This window comes from Eriocheir sinensis, unplaced genomic scaffold, assembly GCF_024679095.1.
Source record: "Eriocheir sinensis breed Jianghai 21 unplaced genomic scaffold, ASM2467909v1 Scaffold133, whole genome shotgun sequence".
Taxonomy (NCBI): domain Eukaryota; kingdom Metazoa; phylum Arthropoda; class Malacostraca; order Decapoda; family Varunidae; genus Eriocheir; species Eriocheir sinensis.
The window spans coordinates 691,000-701,739 of NW_026110662.1; positions in this window are offsets into that span (position 1 = coordinate 691,000).

Genomic DNA, 10,740 nt, shown 5'->3' on the forward strand with positions numbered 1-10,740 from the left:
ACAACATCAGCCCTCACCTGCTGCGCTGGCCAGCTCGCCCTATCACTTACCATCATCTTCAATAACATCCTTTCCACCTCGTAGTGGCCCACACTTTGGAAGAAACCAAGAGTGGCGGGCATACACAAGAAAAACGGCAAACAGGACCCAAAGAACTACCGCCCATTATCCCTCCTCTCCACTGTTGGGAAAATCTTGGAGTCCCTTATAACAACAAAGCTCACGGCCTTCTTCAATGTCCACCATCTCCTCAACTCCAAGCAATTCGGCTTCATGCAGGGAAGATCTGCTGCAGATCTGCTGCTCCTTCACTCTGCCTCATGGAACCACTCGCTGGACAGGGGACTTGACACCGTCGTGTCTCTTGATATAGTTGGAGCCTTCGACAGGGTTTGGCACCGAGGCCTCATCACCAAGCTGAAGAGCCTAGGTGTGCGAGACGCCCTCCTGCAACTCATTGGGGACTACCTCCATGACAGGGCATTACAGGTGGTGATTAACGGCCACACCTCAAGGCAGCACCCCATCAATGCAAGCGTGCCCCAGGGCAGCGTACTCGGGCCTCTACTGTGGAATATTTATTTTAATGACATTATCCAGCTCATCCCAGAGGCCCAGGCGTACGCTGACGACTGTACCTTTGCCTTCACCAGCGACAGACAGGACTGGCAAGCCACAGTTTGTCGTATCAACATGGCACTCGGCAAAATTGTCGCCTAGAGCAGCTGCTGGCAAGTCACCATGGCCACTAACAAAACCCAAGCAATGGTTATATCCCGCAGGCAAGACATCAACAATCTTGCCGTGCCGGGGATACAACTGGGGGGGAAAACGCTACCCCATCAAGACTCCATCTCCATTCTCGGAGTGGAGATCGACGCGGGACTCTCCTTCAATAATCATGCTAAGAAAATAACAAAAAAAAATGCAACATGGAAACTTAGCTGTGTACGGCGCATCTCCCATCTACTTGGCGGCAAAAGGGCTGAGGTGCTCTACAAGGCACATGTACGTCCCCTCATGGAGTACTCCCCCCTCGCCTGGTCCTCCTGCCCTCCATCCTACCTTGCAATGCTGCATTGCCCAGGCCAGAGCCCAGCGTCTGATACAGCGCACAGGTCCTCAGCACGCACGTGGCTCCCTGCAACCTCTCCATGAGCGCAGGGATGTGGCAGGCTTGTGTGTAATGTTCAAGGCACACAACCTAAACACACCCCACCTGGCAGCTCTCAAGCTCACCACGCCCCCAAGCTCCATACACTCCACCCGAGCAGCACCCCACATGCAGGAACAAGTGGCTGTATCCTTCTCTAGGAAAGAACACCACTTCCGCTCCTTCCAGCCCCGCTACAGCCGCCTGTGGAACCAGCTTGTTCGCCACACCGACCTCCACCATCGCGCGTCACTTCAAGACTTCAAGCGGGAGGACCTCTAGGCAGTAACTCACTGTGTGTAATCTTGTATATAGCTATAGATAGATGAAGCTTAAAACCTCATAACAAAGTATGCGCTAGAATACCTTGGAACAGACCCACCCACCTGATACATGAAGGTGAGGAAGACATATTAATGGGGGAACTTAGCGATGGTGATTCTCTCTCTCTCTCTCTCTCTCTCTCTCTCTCTCTCTCTCTCTCTCTCTCTCTCTCTCTCTCTCTCTCTCTCTCTCTCTCTCTCTCTCTCTCTCTCTCTCTCCTTGTTATCGGGATCAGCTTAATTGGAAAACTTTTCTGATTTGTCACGTTATTTTGTACATTTGGATAACGCACAGCTCAAATATTCATCATTAGGTGAAGAAAAAGTAGACGACAAACGAATACTCAGCAAAAAAAATATGGCCAAAGCCAAGGACTGAGCAAAATGATTTCAAATCTTGAAGCAGAAAAATATAATTGATTTACGAATAATGAACCAGAGGAAAAATGAATGACAAAAGATGTTTAGTAGTGAGAAAGGTGTTTAGGAAAAGGCGAAATGAAATAGGCAAATGATATGAATTAAAGATCAGATATACGTGTAAGGAAATTAAGTTGTTTTGGTGTCGAGGAATAAAATGTGGTGTTGAATATAGCGGATAGAAAAAGAATACTTAGTGATCGATGGTGATGAAAATGTAAAGTTTACTGCTGATGTTTTTGTAGGTGTGAATGAGAAGTTTTCAAGGAGTGAAATATTAATAAAAATGACGAAACAGCTTTGTAAACCTTGGCTGCTATTTCATTTTGTTTTATCATTTACTTCTTCCCGTTCTGTTTCTTCTCCTTTCGTATCATTATAGCTTTCCTCTTAACAGAGAATGATAAAAAAACATTCTGCCTCCTCCTCCTCCCCTTCCCCCTCTTCCTCCTCCTCCTCCTCCTCCTCCTCCCCCTCCCCCTCCTCCTCCTACTACTACTTCTACTAAAAATAATAATAATAATAATAATAATAATAATAATAATAATAATAATAATAATAATAATAATAATAATAATAATAATAATAATAATTATAATCGTTTTCCTTAAGTTCAAATAGTCGTGTACTCATTCCTTCCCTCTTTATCTTCCATCCGTACTTTCCTTCTGCGCTCATTTCCTTCTCTTCGATTTTCCCCGGTAAAGAATACAGGCCAAGGATTCAATAACATACAAATAGCCCGTAACATGCTAATTCCACATTTAAAAACACAGGAGCTGCCGAAAGTGATCCGTTTTTTTTTTTTTTTTTTCTTTAACAGCTTGTCGATCATATCATATTAAAAGCTGTCCTTCCTTTCACTGGGATAAATATCATGGATGCCAGCCCCCAATCACCACCACCACCACCAGCAACATCATAGTTATCATTTTCTCTCTCATACTACATAGTATCCAAATTTCCTATTCCTCCGTCTCTTGTTTTCTTTTTCCTCTTTTTATTTTCGTTTTGTTTTCTTTCTTCTATTGTTTTCTTCTTCTTCTTCTTCTTCTTCTTTTTCTTCTTCTTCTTCTTCTTCTTCCTCTTTCTCTTCTTCTTCTTCTTCTTCTTCTTCTTCAACACCTTACTAATTCTTGTTTATCCTCAATTTCATCACCACTTCTTGATTTTCCTCCTCCTCCTCCTCCTCCTCCTCCTCCTGTAGTGGATCTCATATCGCAGCGCCTAATATCTTCCATCAGGAAGAAATATACGGTTGACTGGCACTTAGCCGAACGTGGGGGTGCCGGGGGGCTTGGGAGAAGAAGAAGGGGTGGAAGGGAAAGGAAGGGGAGGGAAGGGCAGTGTAGGGAAGGGATGTGAGACATGTTATAAGTCTGTTCAGAGATGAAGGCGGTTCAGGGTGGAGCTGGTATCGTCGTTTACCTCTAGCCATGGTGCCAAATCAGCCTTCGTACATGCATCTTTTTTATCTTATTTCCCATCCATGTGCTATTTGAAAGTGATATTTTATATATTCTGTATAGAGTAAAGGAAGCTACATAGTACAATGAGTGTCGATGTTTAGGATTATAACAAGGATTTGTATAAATTCTATGACATGTGGCAGTGATTTTTTCCCATGTTGCCGCATTGTGGTGGTGGTAGTAGTGGTGGTGGTGGTGGTGGTGGTGGTCGGTGTGTCCCCCTAGGTCCCTCCCCCGGGTCAAGAGGGAAAGAGAGGGAGAGAGAGAGAGAGATAAACAGGTGGGTTGTGGGTGGGTAGGCCGGGAGAGAGTGCTAATCTGATAATTGGCGGTCGAGCTGGCAGAGCCGCACTCATGGGAATTCTGAAATCTGCCACACCTTGAACCGCCATCATGCTCTGAACAGACTATAACATTTAAGGTGTGGATGGGGTTCTGAGGTGGAGTGATGAAGGGTATGGAAGGGAATAGGAAAGGAGTGAGGGAACGGGAAAGGAAAGTAAGGAAGACGGATGTAAAGACAGATTAGGTGTGGGTGGGTCTGGGGTGACATATCGATGAGGGAGAGAGGCTGAGCAGAGTGTGAGGAAGATAATGAGAAATCAGAATACGAAAATATGTTCATAATTTATGCGACAAATGCTGGCAGCTAGACGCTAGAAGCCGGCACCAAAAAAACACCGCATATGTAACTACACCAATGGCTAAAGACCTGATTTGCCTACCATTCTTCATTCTGGATGTGGGTGCTTTTCCCCAGTCATGGTAGGCAGATTATTATGGGTCTGGGTGTCCTTGGGAAAGGCCATTAGTTAAAATGTGTGGGGCAGACGCGTGAAGGCTTTGTTCCTCTCCATCACATATCTCTTTTTACATTTCTTTCCCATAATTTTCGTCTCCATGAATGTGTGTTCTGAGATGGAAGCGTTGCCCTGTACTTCAGCCTATTCATTTATGGATATCAGTCTGGTTTCGTTAATGAAGAAGACTTGCAGTCGGCAAGAGCACATATATGTGCAGACATGTTGTTCGCATAAGCATTTCACATTCAAAATCCCCGCGTTAAGTCACGTGATGTGTTCTTACAAGTGTCAGCAGGATATCAGATTCCTTGAATATGTATATCTTTATTACAAAAAAAAAAGGTGATATCACTTTTGAATGTGTGAGCTCTCATATTTCTTTATTTACGTATATTCCATGAAGACTTAACTTATAAACCATTCAGTTTATTTGGGAACAGAGCTTTTGTGAGTGTTTATGAAGCCTGAAATTCACTCTTGGGTAATTCAGAAACCATAGAAATATTGCCAGAGTGCGTATGAATGTATACACACATTAGCAGATACTTTGATGTAACCTTCTAATGTTACATTGGCCGTACATAAATAAAAAAGGACACTTTTTAGGACCACTACACTCATCTGAGACTGAAAACCAGTCTCTCCGCCAGAGCGTTAATAAACCGTTTACTACGTAGTTAAGGGCGTTAACAGTAAAGTGGCATTCACAAAAGCCGCGGTAATAACTATATCTTGTTAAGCGCTCTAACATCGGCATTCACAAAACAGTCATGACGTCACGTGGCGCGCTGATACCTATGTGTTGTCTACCGCAAGAGTGTAGTGCTGGGCTGTTGTCGAAAGCGCCTAACAGGCGGTATGTTTGAGACCTGATGGATGGGGAGGAGAGGGAGGAGAGCGGTGAGTTGTGGTGTTGGGGAGAAAAAAATTAGAAAGAATTTTGGGACGGTGGTGGAAGAAACGTTGGTGAAGAGCTAGGCGGTGATGGTGGTTGCAGGGTGAGGCGGTTTACGGGTAGGAGGATGTGGATATGTATAATGAGCTTCAATAGGAAGAGGAGGAGGAAGAGGATGAAGGGGGTGGGGTTACCTTGGATAGGGGAAAGCATTGTAGCTAAATGGTTGTAGTTGTGGTGGGGAGAGGGTTGTTGTGAGGGAGGGGGAGGTGAGGGCGTATCATGCATGGGAAGAGGAAACAACGAAAAGAAAAAGCGAGCTGGAAAAGGTGACAACGCAGCGAGGTGACAGACTTTACGTATCACCAGAATGTATAAATAATGGTTTTGAATAGGCATCGCGTACTGTGACGGTTTGCGTTTGTTTTCATAACGGTATTATTTGTTTTGGAACTTCTTTTGCATTTAAAAAATCCTTATCATGAGGGAAGAGGAAGGGGAGGACGGATGGGAACTCCTGAATTTGACAGCCATAACTCACATACTTTCTATATCTCCCTTTAACTCATTTTCTTCTTTTTCATTCCACATTACATTTTTTCTTTAATTTTCCATTTTTATCAGCTGTCTTTATTCTCTCTCTCTCTCTCTCTCTCTCTCTCTCTCTCTCTCTCTCTCTCTCTCTCTCTCTCTCTCTCTCTCTCTCTCTCCATATATATATATATATATATATATATATATATATATATATATATATATATATATATATATATACACAGATATTACATTACCGCCTATAGCGCCGGTAGGCTTTCATCAGGGGCCAGATGGTCGGCCCAAGCCCGTCGTGGCGCTGGCAATTTTTTTCATAGTGGAGCCAGTTCTTGGCTCATGCTCCCCCCCGGAACTCATTTTTTATTCACTGGACGGTTTCTTCTAGAGTCCGGGTTGATGGGTGGTTTTCTGGACAGCATGTGGGTAGTCTTAGGCCACTCGGCGGTGACTGAAAAATCCCAGGTGGTAGTGTGGGGATTCGAACCGACGTTGTCCATGGCGTGGTGAATGTGAGCCCAGTACGCTAACCACTCAACCACCGCCTACCCTATATATTTATACATACTTATAAATACTTCATCTTTCCCACCTCTCCTTAGTCCTGATGCCAGCACGGCCGTCTCATCCGTCTCTAAAGCCCCAAATACACTGCCGAATTTTGTCTCACGAATGTGCGCGAATATGCTAGTCATCCTGTGCCGCGAACAAGTTCGGTATCTTTCTTGCCTGTTCTTGGCCGTTCGGTGACATGTCTGCGTCCACAACGCGACTTTTGACAGTTGGTCACGACCGCCACGAAAGTTTCATGTTGCATGAAAAATTCGCGGCCGTTCGCCGAATGTGCACGAATGCAAAATGGACGCCGAATTGTCGCCGAAATGTCGCCGACATGTCGCAGACAATTCGGCGTCCGATTCACGGTGTTCAGCGAATTGTCGCCGAATTTTGACCGTTGAAATTTGAATTTTATTGGCAAATTTGTCGCCGACATGTCGCCGAATAGCCAAGACTATTCGGGGACATGTCCCCGAATATTCGGCGAATTAATCACGACACGGCAAACGGGTCGCGGTGGGAGGTGTACACGGGGGTCTGTCTATCTATCTATCTATCTATCAAACTATCTATCTATTTATGTATTATCTATCTATCTATCTATCTATCTATCTATCTATCCATTTTTGTATATATATATATATATATATATATATATATATATATATATATATATATATATATATATATATATATATATATATATGTATGTATATATATATGTATGTATGTATATATATATATGTATATATATATATATATATATATATATATATATATATATATATATATATATATATATATATATATGTGTGTGTGTGTGTATATATGTGTATATACGGAATAAAATAATACTATAATAATAAATAGGAAAATATGAAAAACAAGAAGAATCATGAATATATAAAATAGGTATGGAATTAACATTTTCATTTATTTCATAATTAATTTACTATTTATTACTTTATTTATTTCTTAATATCATTATTCTGCCATTATTTAACCTTTGTTAGATTTTCAGTTACTTAGATTTATTGCTTCTTTCAGTTACTGGTTTGTTTATTAATATTACGTAAACATTCATTCATTCTAAAATATTTGAAGGAGAGCAAAACAAAAAAAAGTCACATTTATACAATTTATTACACATACTATCATACATCTTACCAAACATATTACCACACATGGTATTTACTCGCCCACACTTCTGTCCTGCCAGGCCACTGCTCCCCGGGTGTTGTAGTAGTCCATGCTGTAGGCGCGGATTCCCGTCCTTTTACATACCACATGGGCATCAGATGATCAGCTGTTAGAAATCTTGGCACTGTCGGAGAATTGTCCCCGACATGTCGCCGACACTTCGGCGACATGCGAAGACAATTCGGAGACTTTTCGCCAGTTATTCCGCGACAAAAAAAACGTTAAAATTTCAGATTTTGAGCTCGGCGACATGGACGCCGAATAGTCGGCGACATGTCTCCGAACTGTCCCCGAATTGTCTTGAGCATTCGCCGACATGTCGCCGACATGTCACCGAATGGTCACGAACTGTAAGAATCTTGGTCATGTCGGCGAACCGGTCGCCGAATTTTTTCACGAACTGATTCGGCGTCAAGTTCGTGGCCAAAGTTCGGCAGTGTATTTGGGGCTTAAGGCTGAACTCTTCTCTCGAACGTTCTGTAAAAACTCCACTCTGGACGATTCTGGGCATATTCCTCCTACTCATTCCCCCTCTAACTCATTTATGCCTGTTATTAAGATTCGTAAGAATGACGTTTTTTATCCCTACTCTTGCCTCAATCCTCAGAAGGCTTATGGACCTGATGGAGTGCCCAAACTCTTTCGTCTTTACCTTTTAACATTTACCTTTCCTTCCTGCTGGAAGTACGCCTACGTACAGGCTGTGCCTAAGATATATGACCGTTCCAATCCCTCAAACTACCGTCTTTAGCTTTACGTTCCTGTCTTTCTAAAGCTTTTGAATCAATCCTTAACCGGAAGATTCTTCAGCATCTATCCACTTCTGACCTTTTGTCTGATTGCCAGTATGGGTTTCGCAAGGGGCGTTCTACTGGAGATCTAGCGTTCCTAACTGACTCCTGGTTATCCTTTCTTAGCCGTTTCGGTGAAACTTTTGCTGTTGCCGTTGACATATCAAAAGCCTTTGATAGGGTCTGGCACAAATCTTTGCTTTCTAAATTGCCCTCCTACGGATTCTATCCCTCTCTCTGTACTTTCATCTCCAGTTTCCTTTCCGGCCGTTCTATCTCTGCTGTAGTAAACGGTCACTGTTCTTCCTCTCAATTAACCTATCAACATTGGTGTCTCGCAGGGCTCTGTCTTATCTCCCACTCTCTTTCTATTGTTCATTGATGATCTTCTTTCCAAAGCAAACTGCCCTATCCACTCGTATGCCGATGACTCTACTCTGCACTATTCAACATCGTTTAATAGAAGACCCTCTCAACAGGAACTGCATGATTTCAGGCTGCAAGCTAAAGAAGCAGTTAAATTCCGTGCTTTATATAATGCAGCTAAAACATATCTGTGAGGCTAAACGGTACTATAGTCTCTGTCTGTGAGGACTATAATATAGAGAGTATGCTGGTGTGAGACTTAGGCCAGCACGTGTTGGGGACTCCTGTTGTGTTATTGAGTCGTACATCGAAAGGGTCAAATCAATCTGTGGTTTACTTCGTCATATTTCCGCTTAATCATTGCATTTCCATCCTTAAACTTTATTCCTGTTTTATATCGTATTGGTTTTGACATTACATTATGCAACTCTTGTACCGTCGAAGAGCGAAGGCTTTATCTATGCTGAGTTGGCTGTGAAAGTTTGGGAGTAACCTGAGAGTGAGAAGGTAGGGCCTGTACATCAGCTGTTTATTGCTGTTGTAGAAAGAACATTATTTAATGTGTCATGAGTAGCAGTCACTTCTCCGCTACGAGTTATCATTTTCGGTAGAACTAGTCTCAGTACCAGGGTTGAGCAATGCAGAAAATATAGGGTATGCTCGCCTAACCGTTGGACATTGCTACACATCGATGCAGTCTTCATGAAGGACTTTTACTCTATCTGTGGGGACCGTTGAAACCTTACTAGTCCTGAGGTTCCTAATTTTTACCGCTATATCAGTGATCTTCTTTCTTACCCTGTAGGGTCCATCAAAAATAGGTTGCAACTTTTTATTTTATTTAATTTTGGTGTATGTTTGAGGAACACTCTGTCGCCGACGCTGATAGTTTTGAGTTTCGTAGGTTTAAAGTACTTTTCCATTTCTTCCCTACCTTCTTCAATGTAAACCTGGCATCTATCATAAACTTTCTTTGCAATTGCAGCCATTTCCTCTTTATAGGACTCAATATCATAAACTTTCCTTGCAATTGCAGCCATTTCCTCTTTATAGGAGTAAATATCATAAACTTTCCTTGCAATTGCAGCGATTTCCTCTTTATAGGAGTCAATATCATACCAGGGCTGCGGAGTTTTTTTTCTAACATAGTGTAGGGCATACGATGATCTCTAAGAATCCTCTCTCTGTCTCTCTCGATAAAAAGGGGACTCCTTCATGGTGCAATGATACGCAGCATTATAGGCCAAGGTGTCTATAAGTAACATTATATCCCAAACGGACACATTTCCTAGAAACATTCTCCTCAAAATGTTAACAGTATACTTTGCGCGCTTTATTATTCCATTTCCATTTGTATGGTAAACCGTTATTTTCGCGTGTCGCACAGGTAGCTTCTAATTTATCTCCTGCATCACGGAATTAACGAACTCTGAACCTTGATCTGTAACAACTGTCTGAGGAACACCGTGTACAAAAACAACATCCACGTACAACGCCCTAGCCATTTCGCGGGCTTCCTTACTCCGTAAGGGTACTGTAATCAAATACCTTTTAAATACATCAACTATGGGGATTACGTATCGAACCCCATTGTCCGATACACCCATGGGACCCACAAGGTCCATGTGTATTATTTCAAAAGGAGCGATGACGTCTGGATAACGACTACCGTGACGCACTTCCTTACATAAGTTTATACATCCCGTTTCATTCCAGGCCAGAAAGCGAACTTTCTACACCGAGATAACGTAACTTTGGTTCCTCCGTGCCCTGCAGTAGCGACGAATGAGCCAGAGTTATCGCCTTGGAAATACTTGGGGGTAGAACCACCACCTTAGTGGCTAATCCGTACGGATTCACTAAAACACATTTATTTCCACCTGCAACTCTGACAGGGGCGGCATCTTCACATTATGCCCATCTTCCACATAATATAACATATTTTCCACCTGTACCTCTAACAGGGGCGTTTTCAACACAATATAATACATTTTCCACCTGTACCTCTAACAGGGGCGTCTTCAACACAATATAACACATTTTCCACCTGCACCTCTAACAGGGGCGGCATCTTCACATTATGCCTTTTTTCTCTGAGTCTTTGCTCAATTCTCATTCATGGGGCTTCCTTCTTTTAGCATACTTATATGCTGGCTGCTCATCATGCAGCTCACTAATCTCCTGAATGCTCCAGTCAAGTGTGTGGCCAA